Source organism: Camellia sinensis, chromosome 4 (genome assembly GCF_055761805.1).
Source record: "Camellia sinensis isolate YWXY chromosome 4, ASM5576180v1, whole genome shotgun sequence".
Taxonomy (NCBI): Eukaryota; Viridiplantae; Streptophyta; class Magnoliopsida; order Ericales; family Theaceae; genus Camellia; species Camellia sinensis.
Window position 1 is genome coordinate 100,603,872 of NC_138964.1, and position 14,316 is coordinate 100,618,187.

General features: G+C 32.2%; 1 long non-coding RNA gene across 1 annotated transcript; it reads right to left on the reverse strand.

The window, feature by feature from the left end:
• Nucleotides 1-557: 557 nt before the first annotated feature.
• On the reverse strand, nt 558-4,666 carry LOC114322382 (uncharacterized). Its single transcript, XR_014366777.1, has 2 exons — nt 4,512-4,666; nt 558-898 (listed from the first exon to the last, which is right to left on the reverse strand). It is a non-coding gene; the product is annotated as an uncharacterized LOC114322382 (long non-coding RNA).
• Between the last annotated feature and the right edge of the window lie 9,650 nt (nt 4,667-14,316).

Sequence of the window (14,316 nt, forward strand, 5' to 3'; positions counted from 1 at the left end):
CCATCACGTTAGTCTAACTAACTTCCTCCTGTTGTGCCAGAGTTTGATCCGGTATCGGCACCTCCTACTGCCTAAGCCTGCTGCGCCTACCACCACCATGTCCACATCCTAACATTCTAATAAAGGTAACACAATAGATTAGCACATTTATAAATGTGTCAAAGCTAATTCACTCACGTCCTAATACAGTGGACAACAAGTAATTCATTCCACATAATCACTGAATCACATAGTTGCAAACGAATTTACTTTCTAGAGAATAATCGTTCCACGACATTGCCAGAGTTCTAGTTAGAATTATCAGTAATCAAGTGCTCTTCTAACAGGACTTCTCGAAACTCGTAGACCCCATCAATATCTTAGAAATCAAATCTCATATCTATTTAGTCATATAAACATGTTATCACATAGCATACCAGGTCTACTACAAATATCATCTAGCAAGATAAACCCATTGCGGTAAAAATCATGATCCCAAAGTACTCAAAACCGGTAGCTCTGATACCAAATTGTAACCCCCAAAATAATAACAATAATCCACCTCATGATATTCAATGGAAAAAAAATAAAAATTTACATAATATTAACCTTTCATTGATTCTATTTCAGCGTATAACAGATGACATATGCATATACATACATTCATAAACCCTAGATCCTAAATCTATCGTATATGACATGTGTAAATGAATTGTAATAAAAGGAAGTACAAATAAGTTTATGCCCTAATTGCTACATCTTTCCAAGCAAATACTTGGGTACAACAAAAATAAGTCAAACTCAATACATTGAAAGCCCAAGACTTGTACAAAATTAATTACACAAAAAGAAACAAAAAGAAGCTCTCGACTCCAAGTCCTCCCAAGCTATGTCCTTGGTGGAGACATATCATCAGCACCTGAAAGTTGTTTTCCACGTAGGGTGAGCTAAACCCAGTAGAGATACTTGAACACAAATGTATGAAACTTAATAAAGTCATAAATTGAATGCATATACAAGCCATTTATCAAAACATTATACCTTCTCTTTCAAAACAATGCAATGCTAGTATATATCAATTCATAAAAAACAATACTTTTTATATCAAAAAATAGGGGAGTGGATACAAAACACTAGGAATCTCTAGGTATGTGTCTGGTAGTAGGCTATACAAGCACTACTAAAGCCATTTTACTAGTACCAATCGAAAGGATCAACACCTAACCGCGCGGGCTTTTGGACTTTCACCAAGGACACACAAGCCAACATAACAAACCACAACCACACCCCCTAACTAGATTCACCACGGTATATACCTATTTTTCTCAAAACAATACATATTCAATATTTAAGTATAAAACAATGCCCAATGCAAGATGTATGAGTAATTAGTTTTAATTAACCTAATCTTCATGTAATTTCTACAACAATCAAAACTATCCTCCACCGATAGCCCAAAACAGATACCTCTACTCAACAGATAATTTTCCAACAACAGATATAATCTCATAAATTTCAAAATTGAAGCGATAATATATATCTAATTCCACTCTCATCATCAACAGATACTTTCATCTCATCTTTTCAAACCCAACATCTTTTCCTTTTCTTTTCATAAATCAAACATCAATGATATTCCAATAAAACATCTTTTACTTTCAACATTACATTTGAGGAAGGGATTTCCAATATTTCAACACAACTCAACAATATTCACACTCCCACCACCTTTCTTAAAATTCCATTTGAAAACCCCTATTTTACATTTCAAAATCAAACCCTAGATTTAAACCCAAAATCCCCAAATCAGAAGACCCTTTTAAAGAGTAAATAACCAAACTAAAAATCATACAAATGTTGAATTAATCCCTACCCCAATACTAGAAGAAGAAGAAAGCAAGAGTAAAAGTTTGACGGAGCTAAAAATAAAATCTTCTTCGATTAAAATGAAGCTTTCAACAAGCTCTACCCTTTTCTCTAAGGAACTATGGTGAAGAAATAAATAGATTTTGGTGTATTTGAGGTGTTTAAGCAAGAACTAGGGAGTGTGAGTGAAGAAATTAGGTTTAGAAATGTTTTAGAGAGAGAGAGGGTGTCACAACCCAAACCCACCCTTATAGGTTTAGTGTCGTAACCGGTCAGTAATCCGCAGATTACCTACGGCCTCAAAGACAAAATTCAAAATATTTAAGTATAATTGGGGCCTAAAGTGGAGGCAAAACAAAATAATGTTGTCCATTGAGCTGTGCATACACGATCAACTGTAGTAATTAAAACACTTATAACACATTTATATATACATGCACGAAGACATATTTTATAACATATCTCACACACTTCATGGAGGACTTTGAACAAAATACAAAGACCAACTCAAGCCTAACAAAATGAAATAAAGCCCCTCTACACAGAGGTACTTTGGGTGGCTTGACATCTTGGGTGGCTTGACAAAGAGGTAGACTTCGGGGCAAAATCTAACGTTGATCCTCCAATTACTCACCTACATATATATATATATATATATATAAAGAGTGAGCTAATGCCCAATGAATAATACCAAAGTAAAGAGGCTGTATGAATGAGATTCTTAATCAAGTAAATCACATTAATACATATTATATGTAAATCAAATTAGAATGACCTTAGGTCCATTATTTCCATATTCATATCTATACGTATATTCATATTCATATTCATGGGTACCTTTTCATTGAAATGGCCTTTGGCCCATTACATTCATATTCAAACGGCCTTTGGCCCATCATAATATTCAAATGGCCTTCGGCCCAATTCATTCACATCAAACAGCCTCGGACCCGATCATATCAAACGACCTCTGGCCCAACCATACCAAACAGCCTCTGGCCCAATCATATCAAACGGCCTTTGGCCTATCATTATATTCAAACAGTCTTTGGCCCATCATAATATTCAAACGGCCTTTGGCCCATCATTATATTCAAACGGCCTTTGGCCCATCGTTATATTCAAACGGCCTTGGGCCCAAATCATATTCTTGACAGAGTCTTATACAAAAATTAGGCATATAGAATACTCATTCGTAATTCAAATCAACAAATCCATGGAGCTTATAACGAAGTAGCATTTGGAAAATAATATACTTGAAAATATCTTTACTAAGATATTACTCACAGTGTTCAGATGCCTGGTTCACCCTTGTAGTTGACCCTATACAATTCATAATACACATAGAAATCGGGTCACAATACAATTTATTTCGTTCTTAACTTGTTTAGTTTTCTTAGGCTTCTTTCTTACTCTTTTAATTCATTTATAACGATCAATGTATGCCTAAGAGTGCTTAAAAATAAAAGAGAACGAAAATCGGAGCATGAAACAACTTTTCAAACTTTTCTGAAATAGGGTTCCTCGCTCGAGCGTAACATTGGTCGCTCGAGCAGACTCCTTGGTCTGCAAAAATGTTGGTTGCTTGCATTTTACGCTCGAGCGGCAACTTCTCTGCTCGAGCGATGAAGTCAATTTATGGGTTTTATAAAATGTTGTTTCAACTTCAAAACATAACTTTAAATGATACAACTTACATGTTTTGTCCTATATAGAAACCATACAACTTCTAACATGATATAATGTCAATTCTACAAGATTTGAAGCTCAAATCTCCAAGGATTCATCATACAAGCCCAAATTATTTCAAATTCATTTCCATAACTTCAAAACTCATGCACATAAATTCTACATTTTCATGGATTGTGCATGCATATGAAATGTAGACTCTAATTTCATCTCAAATGGTAGAAATGACACTCAAATTCATGAGATTCAACAAAATTATGTATACATGTGCGATTTGGTGCCAAGTTCTTCATGTTTCAAAAATCATCTTTCTGCATTTTCACATAAACATATATGGAAGCTATAAAGCCCTTTCAAAAATATTTGCATGTATGAAATTTAATTCAAAATCAAACTAATTTTTTATTCTCAAATATAAATTATAATTTATTTCCATGTTTTTCCAAATTTAAATTTAATTCATATTCTTCACATCAAGCCCAATTGCAAACCCACAAATTCTAAAACATGAATTGAACTTTCAAAATATAATCTCAAAACTTGGGTTCATACACGACTTGTCTAAAAACATACAAACTCTTAAATAATTAAGAAAATATGGTTAATTTTAAATCATTTACATCAAAACTCCTTTAAATTAAGTTCATTGTTCATAAACCCATAAATTTCCAAAGCTAAATTCTTATTTCATCAAAACATGAAATCAATTATTAGAAATCCATGATGCATGTACAATTAGAGTATCAAAATTGAAGAATATGTTCATGCGTGTATAGATTAGACTCAAACTCATGTAAGACTACAAAAATCAAACTCAACATAATTAATTCCCAATTTAACTTCCACAAATTTGAACCTAACTCCATTTCTTCATCATCTTGCTCATTTTCTTTTTATTTACATGAAATTGAAGCCAATTATTTCTTAATTTCATCTTTTAGTTAAATTATTTATAAATCTAAGTTTCAATTTCTTACCTTAGGTCTTCAATGGTTGAATTTCTTGAATCTCTTCTCCTTTCTTCATTTTCCCTTGCTTTTCCTTAGCTCTACTTCTACATTTCCAGCAAATAGGTGCTAACTTGAACCATCTCTCTCTCTCTCTCTCTCTCTCTCTCTCTCTTTGTAAAACGTTTTGGGTCAAATGAATTAAATCTACCCCTTGAGTTCACCAGCACATAAAACACACACACACAACTTCACTAAGGGGTGGTTTGGGATGTCCTAAATAAGTACACTTTTTGACTTTTTATGAAATATGGGTTGGGTATGGGTTGGGTTTGAAGTGATGTGGTAGAGAGGTGATGTGACTTAAATAAGATAATATGACTTAAATAGGATAGTGGCTTTTTGACTTTCTGTATTTTTTAGTTTATGCCAAACAAGGCCTAAATGTATTCACACTACACACGTGCACATTGATCCAAGCTGCCAGCGCAACATTCACAACCAGATTTCTCAATGCACCCACCTAAATTTCTCAGTGCACCCACGCCCACAAATTGTAGTTTGTTCCATAATGCAATTTATGCTTAAGATTAATTTAATTAAGCAACACTTAGCCTAAAAAAAATCTTGATTAGCATATAATTAAATTAATCATAACTAATCACAAATCACACATAATCTAACCAGTCTAATTTGACTTCCATTATAGCCCAATTAATTATATATAATTTTGTCAATCTGAATCAGATTTTTAATCAAACTCCCAAAAGGCTCCAAATATTAAATTAAATTTATTATCATCATCAATTTTGGTTTCGTAAATTACTAAGGCCTTCAATTTCAAATCAAACCTAAAATCCTTGTCAATAATTTACATATTCAAATTAAATACCTCATAAATGAATTTAATCCAAAATAATCACAATTACTAATTCTTATAACCAAATTGACTTAATTAATTCTAATTTGGACCCAATTAATCAAATCTTGATTTTACTAAACTGAATCAAAATTGAATCGAATATTTAATTAAACCCCCATATGGTCTAGTACTCGAAATTGAATTGATTCAACTTATTGATTTCACTTCCTTAAGTCATTTGGACCCTTAATTTCTAATTTCTAATTTCAAATTAAATTCTTATTAAAATCAAATATGAATCAGACTTCAAAATTTCCCATAAATCCCAAATTACCTTAGAGTAATAGCCAATTAGAATCAAAATCTTCTTAATCAATTAAACATAAAATCACGTACATAATGAGGTTGGCTTAATCTAAGGTTTATGCTAATTAAGCTCAATTAATTCATTACGAATCGAACTTTTGCCAAATTCCACCACATGCTCCAAAAAAATGCTAAACACAAATGTAAAGTCGGCATTGGTTTTTGGCACCTCTAAGGCTATAAATTCTCAGTTCAAAGCCCTCAATTTAAATAGATTTTTCTACACTCAACAAATCAAAATTCATAATCACATAATAATTCACATAATTAAACATACAAATTCATATCAAACACATAATCATATGCATAATCAAGTATGTTATGGGTTGGGTTATCACAGAGGGGGATGAAAAAGTGACTGAGAAAGGCTTCTCCCCAATCTGATATACGCACTTGAGCAACAAAACCACCACTCGAGTGTTAGACACAATAAGTGACACCGCTCGAGCGACCTAAGCACCGCTCAAGCACACAATGTCTTCCTTCCAGAGGTTCAAGCCTACAAAAGAATACTTGAGCGGTGAAAAGATCGCTCGAGTGAAGATCACCCTACTCCCAGAAGTTTTATAGACCTGCAAAAATACTAGGAGATCTCAAAGACCGCTCGAGCGACCAAAGCACTGCTCAAGAGAACAAGAAATGAAATAGACAACAACTCTTTTGAAAAACTAACTTCCAACCCGTTTCAAACACAACCAACAACTCAAACAACCAAACTAAGCTAATAACAAGATAGTAAGGGTATAAACAATAATTAAGGTACATAATTTCAAACTTATGAGCATGAATACGGTCGGGTCTAAACCAGAACCGTTATACAATGCCCCCCTCATAATAAAATTTTAATGCATTAAGGACAAACACAAAAACCTTTTCTTGAAAAGTCCAACACACATTACTGTTACCAAAATATTATTAATTAGTAATTTAATATTTTAAACTTTAAAATGATAAAACTTTTGATCTAGATGTCTCTTTTTAATAATATTAATATTTTTAGAATCCTCTTATCAACATCTATCAAACAAGATCCATGTTGGTCATAAATCTTTTTAAATAAAATAATAAAATTGTTACTGTCGGAATTAATGTCAACAGTAAAATTTTATTCTATTTCACAATAAATATTTACTCTGATACATAGTAAATTTTATTGTAAAATTTTAACTTTTAAATAGTAAAATACCATTATCATCACTAAATACCATAGTCACTGTAATTCTTAATAAACACGTAACACTTGTGTTCTTTAAACCTTTTGAAAGTGTATTTAATTTCTAAGATTATTTCATTTTTATCCTTATACTTTATCACGATTTTGAATGCCCCCTCCAGACTACATATCTTTCTCGATTCTTGACGGTTCTACTTCATTCTTTCGCCATTCACTTCACCTCATTTTCTACTTTGCCCTACACTACCTCGCTTTCTTACTTCTTCATGTAATGGGCGGTTTTGGTATGCCGAAAGTTGTCCGAAAACTAATTCCGAAAGTTTCAAAGCATTCATCTCTTGTTTCTTTCTATTTCAACCGTATGGTGGATTGGTGGTTTTGACAGTATGGAAAATATGGCCATCCTCATTATATTATTTCATGATACAACTTTCCACAACCTTTAATCAATTATCTAAATTACTAGGCTTATCTATTTTGTGTTCCCTGGCTATGAATAATTTGATGGAGATGATAGATGTAGAATTTGTACAAGGTGATTAATGAAGGATGAATAAGATTATATCTTGCTTTATATCAAGTGGAAGCTCTGGACAACTTGATAGTTCTTTGAATTTGCAAATATTCTTATTCTTTAAATTTGCATTTTATTATTCCTTGTTTGGATGCACCCAACTATTTTTGGTTATGGAGGGTTCGTTATAATATGAACTATAGGCACATCTTTGATGCCCTTTCTTTTTCTTTTTTTTTCCTCTTCTAAAAAAGGTTAACTGTATGTTAGATCTCAATCATGGCCCACTAAATGTCTATGCTTCCATTGGTGATGCATAGGCAGCAGGTTTTTGAATTAGTCCATATTTATGTTCATCAAACTCCACCAACGGAATTTTCGTCCTCTACCTCCCTGAGTGAGAAAGAAGAAGCCATATAAAATTTACACCTAGGTATTTTATAATCAACTATCTACTATCTTCCTAGAGTTTAAGCACTTGTTCTCAATATTGCATCCCATCAGAGTGACCAAATTTTTGTAGAGAAACTAATACATTGCAAAGGTTTGTACATGGATATGTAGAAAGTATCATATATAACTTTTTAGAACCATCACCGCCGCCACCACCACCACCATCATCAGTTTCATTACCACCTAGAACCATGTTCCATATCATGTTACAAGTGAAGAAGAATAAGAATAAGAAGAAGAATGAGGAAGATGGAGAAGAAAGAAACAAAAGATGAATGTTTTGAAAGTTTCAAAATTAGTTTTCAAACAACTTTCGGCATACCAAAATAGCCCATTACACGAAGAAGTGAGAAAGTGAGGTAGTGTAGGGCAAAGTAGGAAGTGAGGTGAAGAGAATGACAAAAGAATAAAGTAGAACCGTCAAGAATCGAGAAAGATATGAAATCTGAAAGATGGCTCGAAGAAAAGCCAAAAATAAGAAGAAAAGTCTTATTTTTTATCAACTTTTGGAGCTCCAATAGCATGCAAAAAGAGGAAGAATGAGACATGTGAGATGTGATATGAAAACTAGACTGTGAGTTGAATCCAACGACGTAAAAATGAGGCAAAACGGAGTTATGACGAAGGAGATAGAAGGGCTTGAACCAGTGGTTGCTGGTGGTGGTTTGCTGGGTGGGTTTGCATCTTTGTTTTGAAATTTGGGGCCAAAATGTAATTTTTTTAACTTTTTTCGTTTCAAATCTGACGGCTGGGGAAAAATTGATAGTAACTTAAATAGTATAGGGGTACGCCTGAAAATAAGAAAAGTCTGGGGAGATCATTGAAAATCGTGACAAAGTATAGGGGTAAAAATGAAATAATCTCTTAATTTCTATTTCTTTTGTCATTTAGATCTTTGGGATTATTGTATCATTGTTTTAGTGTAGTAAAATTTGAACTATACTTGTTAAGATTGTTCGTTCGCACTTGGTTTTGCTCGAAAGTTCATTGTGAACCTTGGAATTCTTGTCAGGGTGTCGACATTGGGCTTCTTGGGATCGACACCTGCATTTCCATCTTTTTCTCTTGTCGTTTCTGTTTTTGGGTGTCGATACCACCTTTTCTTCATGTTAACACCGTGTAAGCTGAGTGTTGCATTTTATGGTTCTACTTTTTGGTGTCAACACCAGGGTATTTGGGTGTCGACACCTTGTCTGGTGCAGTTGTTCTTGGAACACCACTGTTTCTTGGTGTTGACACCCCTCCTTTTGGTGTTGACACTTAACAAAAAATTTCAAATTTTTCGTTACGATTTGGGCCCTACTTTTTAAGGCTTTTGACTTATTCTTCGGGTTGATTTTAGGGAAAATATTCTACTTTTGACCTAGCACTATAAATAAACACTCTATACCTTATCTTTCCTCACTTTTCTTCTCTCTCTTTCCCTCTCTCTCTATACCAAAACCCACTTTTCTTTCCCAAAACTTGCTTTTTCACGTTTGAGCTTCAAATCTAATCACTTAGAGTCATTTTCTCACCTTGCTACTTGAGATAAAGTATCGAGTTCATCAAGGGCTTCATTCCAATCAGAACAAATCGTCATTGGATTACTGTCGGTTTTTTGAGTTTTCTTCCTTCTTCCTTTTTGCTTTGAGGTAGAGGTTTCTTGATGACTTGTGTGTTATTTAACTTTGTTATGTGTTATTTGGATTTCTTGAGTTTTGAGAAGGTTAGGGTTTGATTTATCTATGTATTATTGCATTAAAAAGAGGGATCTCTCACTAACCTTGCTTACTATTTAATAAAAGATCTTGAGGTTCCCTCGTGACTTGATTTTTGAAAGAAAATTGGGGTTTGAGAGTAAAACCCCAAATTTTTCATAAAGCGTATGAGGTGTGGAAGTTATTGAAAAGATGATTTGCTTGGGAATATTTATGAAACCTTTGGAAATGTTGAGTATTAACTATTCTTTTTGAAATATAGAGATTGTTGGAAAAATTATATTGATTTTGGAAATTGGATTTGAAATATTAAGATTCATGAGACTCTTGAGTAGTGTTGAATATTGATTTTGAGAATTTTGGAACTTTTGAGAAAAATCAAATAGATTTTGGAATTGTTGTTAGCATATGGAATATATCATTGTCGTTATGCTTTAATTTTGAATTAGAAATAACTATTTGGGCTATCGGTGGAGGATAGTATTGTCATGTGATAAAAATTGCATGTGATTTAGGCTATTTAATTGATTACAAAATCATGCAATGCATTGATCATGTCATGGAATTTTGATCATCAAGCTTTCGTATTTTTGGAAATGATTTGAGTGGAGAACACTTACATTGTTTTGAAAAAATGGTAAATATTGTGGTGAATCCGTGTAGGGGGTATGGTTATGGATAATTAATTTGGCTTTAGGTCCATGGTGAAAGTCCGAAAACTCGCGCGGTTAAGAGCCAATTTCTTCCGGTTAGGAGCCGAGAAAATGGCTTTTGGGTAAGGCCTTGAGAGCCTCATACAGACACTAGCCCTAGGGATTTACAATGTTGTATTTATTGCCCTATTTTCTAATTTAAAGAAATTGTTTGGAATTTGGTTTTGGAACTCTTGTATGGCATTGTTTCAAAAGGACAAAACTCAATTTTTTAAGTATGGCATTTCATATACATTCACCATACGACATTATTAAACATTATACATCTCATTGAAGATTATCTCTACTGGGTTTTATACTCACCCTACGTGAAAAACAACTTTCAAGTAATGATAATGTGCCTCTGCTAAGGTGATGACCTGGGAGGACCTTAGAGCTTGAGGCTCCGTTGCTTTTGTACATGTATTTTGTTTCTTGTATAGCGTTGGGTTTTGATGTATTGGGCTTATGTCCCAATTTTGTTGTAACCGGGTAAGGCCTTGAAACATGTAGCCTTTAAGGCATTAACTTGTATGAGTTTAAATATTGTTTCTTTGCATTCACATGCTATGAATTTAAGTTCTGGATTAATTAATGTAATAATGCATGTGGTGTAATTCGTAAGACTCAATGGACATTTACGAATGAAATACAGTATTGAGGATGTTTCTTGTATCGCATGATTGAGATTAAGTAGACTTCTGAAGGTTTAATGAGAAGTATAATGTGTATTTTGGTATCTATATTTTTGGGGGCGTTATAAAACAATTACAAAAATATAATATTATAGTAAATTTTTATCATAATTGTTAAACATATCATCCGGAAACAAAATTTCAAACCTTGTCACCAAACAAAAATCAAAATAGATTGTCATTGTCAATTTTATGAACAAACCAAAGAAAATTATACTATCATTTATAAATAGATCGTTACCAAACAAAACACAAACTAGTGTAAAATTTTACTGTTAATTTAAAATAGAATATCAAGATTACATATTATCATAACAAATTAGAATAAAATTTTACTGTTTTCACTAGTTTCAATCGTAAACATTTTACTATTTTTTATTAAAGAAATTTTATGGCTAATATGGCTTTTATTTGATAGATCTTGACGAGAGAGTTTTAAAAATATTAATTTTGTTAAAAATCAATATTTAAATCAAAGGTTATATCATTTTAAAGTTTAAAATATAAAATTAGTTACTGAGAATAAGATTGTCCATAAAAAAATAAATAAATAAAAGGAAAGAAGTTTGTTTGTCCTGAGAAATTTTGGTATGCCAATAGGGTATCACGTGGAAGTACCTTTCACTAATCATAAATGTATATATTTCCTATTGTTTCCCAAACACCAAACATAAATGTAGTAGACCCTACTATTAAAACCAATCATAATAATAGAAGGTACCACATGGCATATACCCTATGCGCATATAAAAATTACTTGTTTGTCCTTCCCGAAGGATTTCTTCTTCAAGGGGGGTTTACAAATTACAAAAGTTTTGATGGTCTTTTTTACTAAAAAGGAGCCCAATGGAAGGGTTTTGATCACAAAATCCAATAAATATATTTTCTTTTTAAAATAACAACAATTATGAGTTTAAACTCAAACTACCTAAACAAAACGTGATTTGTTCATCTATTATTAATATTCGATGAAATTGATTTTTTGCATAGACAATTTTTACTATGAGATTTATAAGATGACAATTTAAATTATCATTGTGGATCTAAAAAAAAGCTCATTAAATAAAGTATGGTGAAATATGAAGAATAATAATATGATGAGAAACCATTCCTTCTGTAATAATGGCAGTCTCATTAATTTACTCTCAACCAGTGCTCAACATAACCCCTTATCCCATAATAAATTATTAGGACAATTATACACACACAACCAAAAAAGAAAAATTTTGTAACAAAATAAATTCTGAATTTTTTATTTTATCAATTTAAATCTTAATATTTTGATTTTTTTCATTTTAAACCATTTGCTTATTTTCTTTAAGAAAAATTAACTGGAAAAAAGTATTTTAGTCTTTAAACTCATTGTAGGTATATAAAAAGAGTGTATTAGCACCTCATAAATTATTTTGAATCCCTCATTTCTTAGCTTTTTTTTTTATTACAATAATAACCTCAAATAAAATTACTATAAATGACATCATTAATTTTGGAACAACACCCCATCTCACAATTAAATCTACACACCCACTACATCATGAATTAGGGTTTATGAGAGCACCCATCTCCATCACCACCCATCTATCTTTCCTAAATCCCACCTTCAAACCTATCCACTCTTAAAACTTTGAAAATCCTTTGGCAGCAATATTCCGGTGGTAACAGTAGCAACCATTTGATTACCTACACTTCTTCGGCAATGATAGTGAGTGGAAGTTTTTCTGGCAACTAACACTCCATAAGACGAGAGGAGTATAACAATAAAAGTTTAGAAGATATTCATAACTTTGATATTGTTCTTAACTCAAAGGAGACTGGCCTTGTAAGGATAAGTTTCTTGAAAAAAAAAAAGGCAAAAATAATAAAATATATTCGTCATTTTTTTGGGACTGAACTCTCGAACGTATGACCAAAATTCGGGAACACATGCTCGAACATTATTTATTTAACATTATTCATATGTTCGGACCTGTTTTACTGATCACATTTTGAAATTTAATTTGTATTGTTATTTATTTCAGGATGATGGCAAGTCAACAGTTAAAATTCTTAACATTTGCAGAAATTTTATTATTTCAATTTTGGGAATACAAACCCAAACATTACTTAGTTGTTCGGGAACACAATCCCGAACATAGCTTATTTGTTCAGGAATGTAGGTCCGAACATGAAGGAAACTCGTCATTTTTTTGGTACACAACAACTCTGTTTTGGTTATGGCTCTCCCTCAATCTCACCACACACACACACACACACACCACTACCACCACCACCACCACTGTCCCAAGACAGAGATAGAGAGAAGAAAGAGAGGATATGTTATGGTAGAAACGGGAGCACATCAAAAGTCTATACCATGTTAAACAAGATGGCCCAAACGAGATTAAAAACAAAAAAAATAAAGATCTCTCTCTCTCTCTCTCTCTCTCTGTATAGTAGTTAGTCAAAAGGTAATACCATGTTGTAGCTTATATGAACATAAACAGTATTCTTATTCTTCTTCTTCTTCGTGGGTTTTGAAAAGGATGAGTCTCTTCTTCTTTTTAATGGGTTTTGTTAGGGTTTTTTGAAAGATTTTTTTTTTTTTTTTTGGGTGTGGAGGTGTAGAGGGTGTGCATTCAACTTGTGGTATGTTTAAAGATAATTTTGGTATTATTTGGGGGGATAAAAGAAATTTTAAGAGTTTCAAAATTTATAAGTGTGGATCCAAAGAAATAGGGGATCCAAAATAATTCATGGTGTGCTAATAGCACCACTCATATAGAAAATGGCGAAAATACCATTTTCATTGAGTTTAATTACTAAAATATCGAAAAAAAATTATCGATTTTATTTAACAAAAATAAGCAAATAGTTTAAATTGAAAACAAATCAAAAGTTTAGGATTTAAATTAACAAAATTAAAAACTCAAGATTTATTTTGCTACAAGACTCAAACCTTAGATTTTTTTTTTTTTTTTATAATTTCCATTTTCATTGAGTTTAATTATTAAAATATCCATTTTTTATCAATTTTATTTAACGAAAATAAGCAAATAGTTTAAATTGAAAACAAATCAAAAGTTTAGGATTTAAATTAACAAAATTAAAAAGTCAAGATTTATTTTATTATAAGACTCAAACCTTAGATTTTTTTTTTGTTTTTTTTTAAATTTCCCCTAAATTTATTCCTCTTAATCCTAACCACAATTCAAACATCACATCCCATTATTTTGCACAAATAAGGGAAGGGGGAAAGTACGGCTGCGGCGGAATTGGGTGGCAATAACGGAGATGATGACGGTGGTAATGACGGATTGGAGACATATCTTACTTTTCCAAATCACATAGATAAAAAGATTGACAATTTTTTCGAAACTACTGTTTTTTTGATGATTTTATA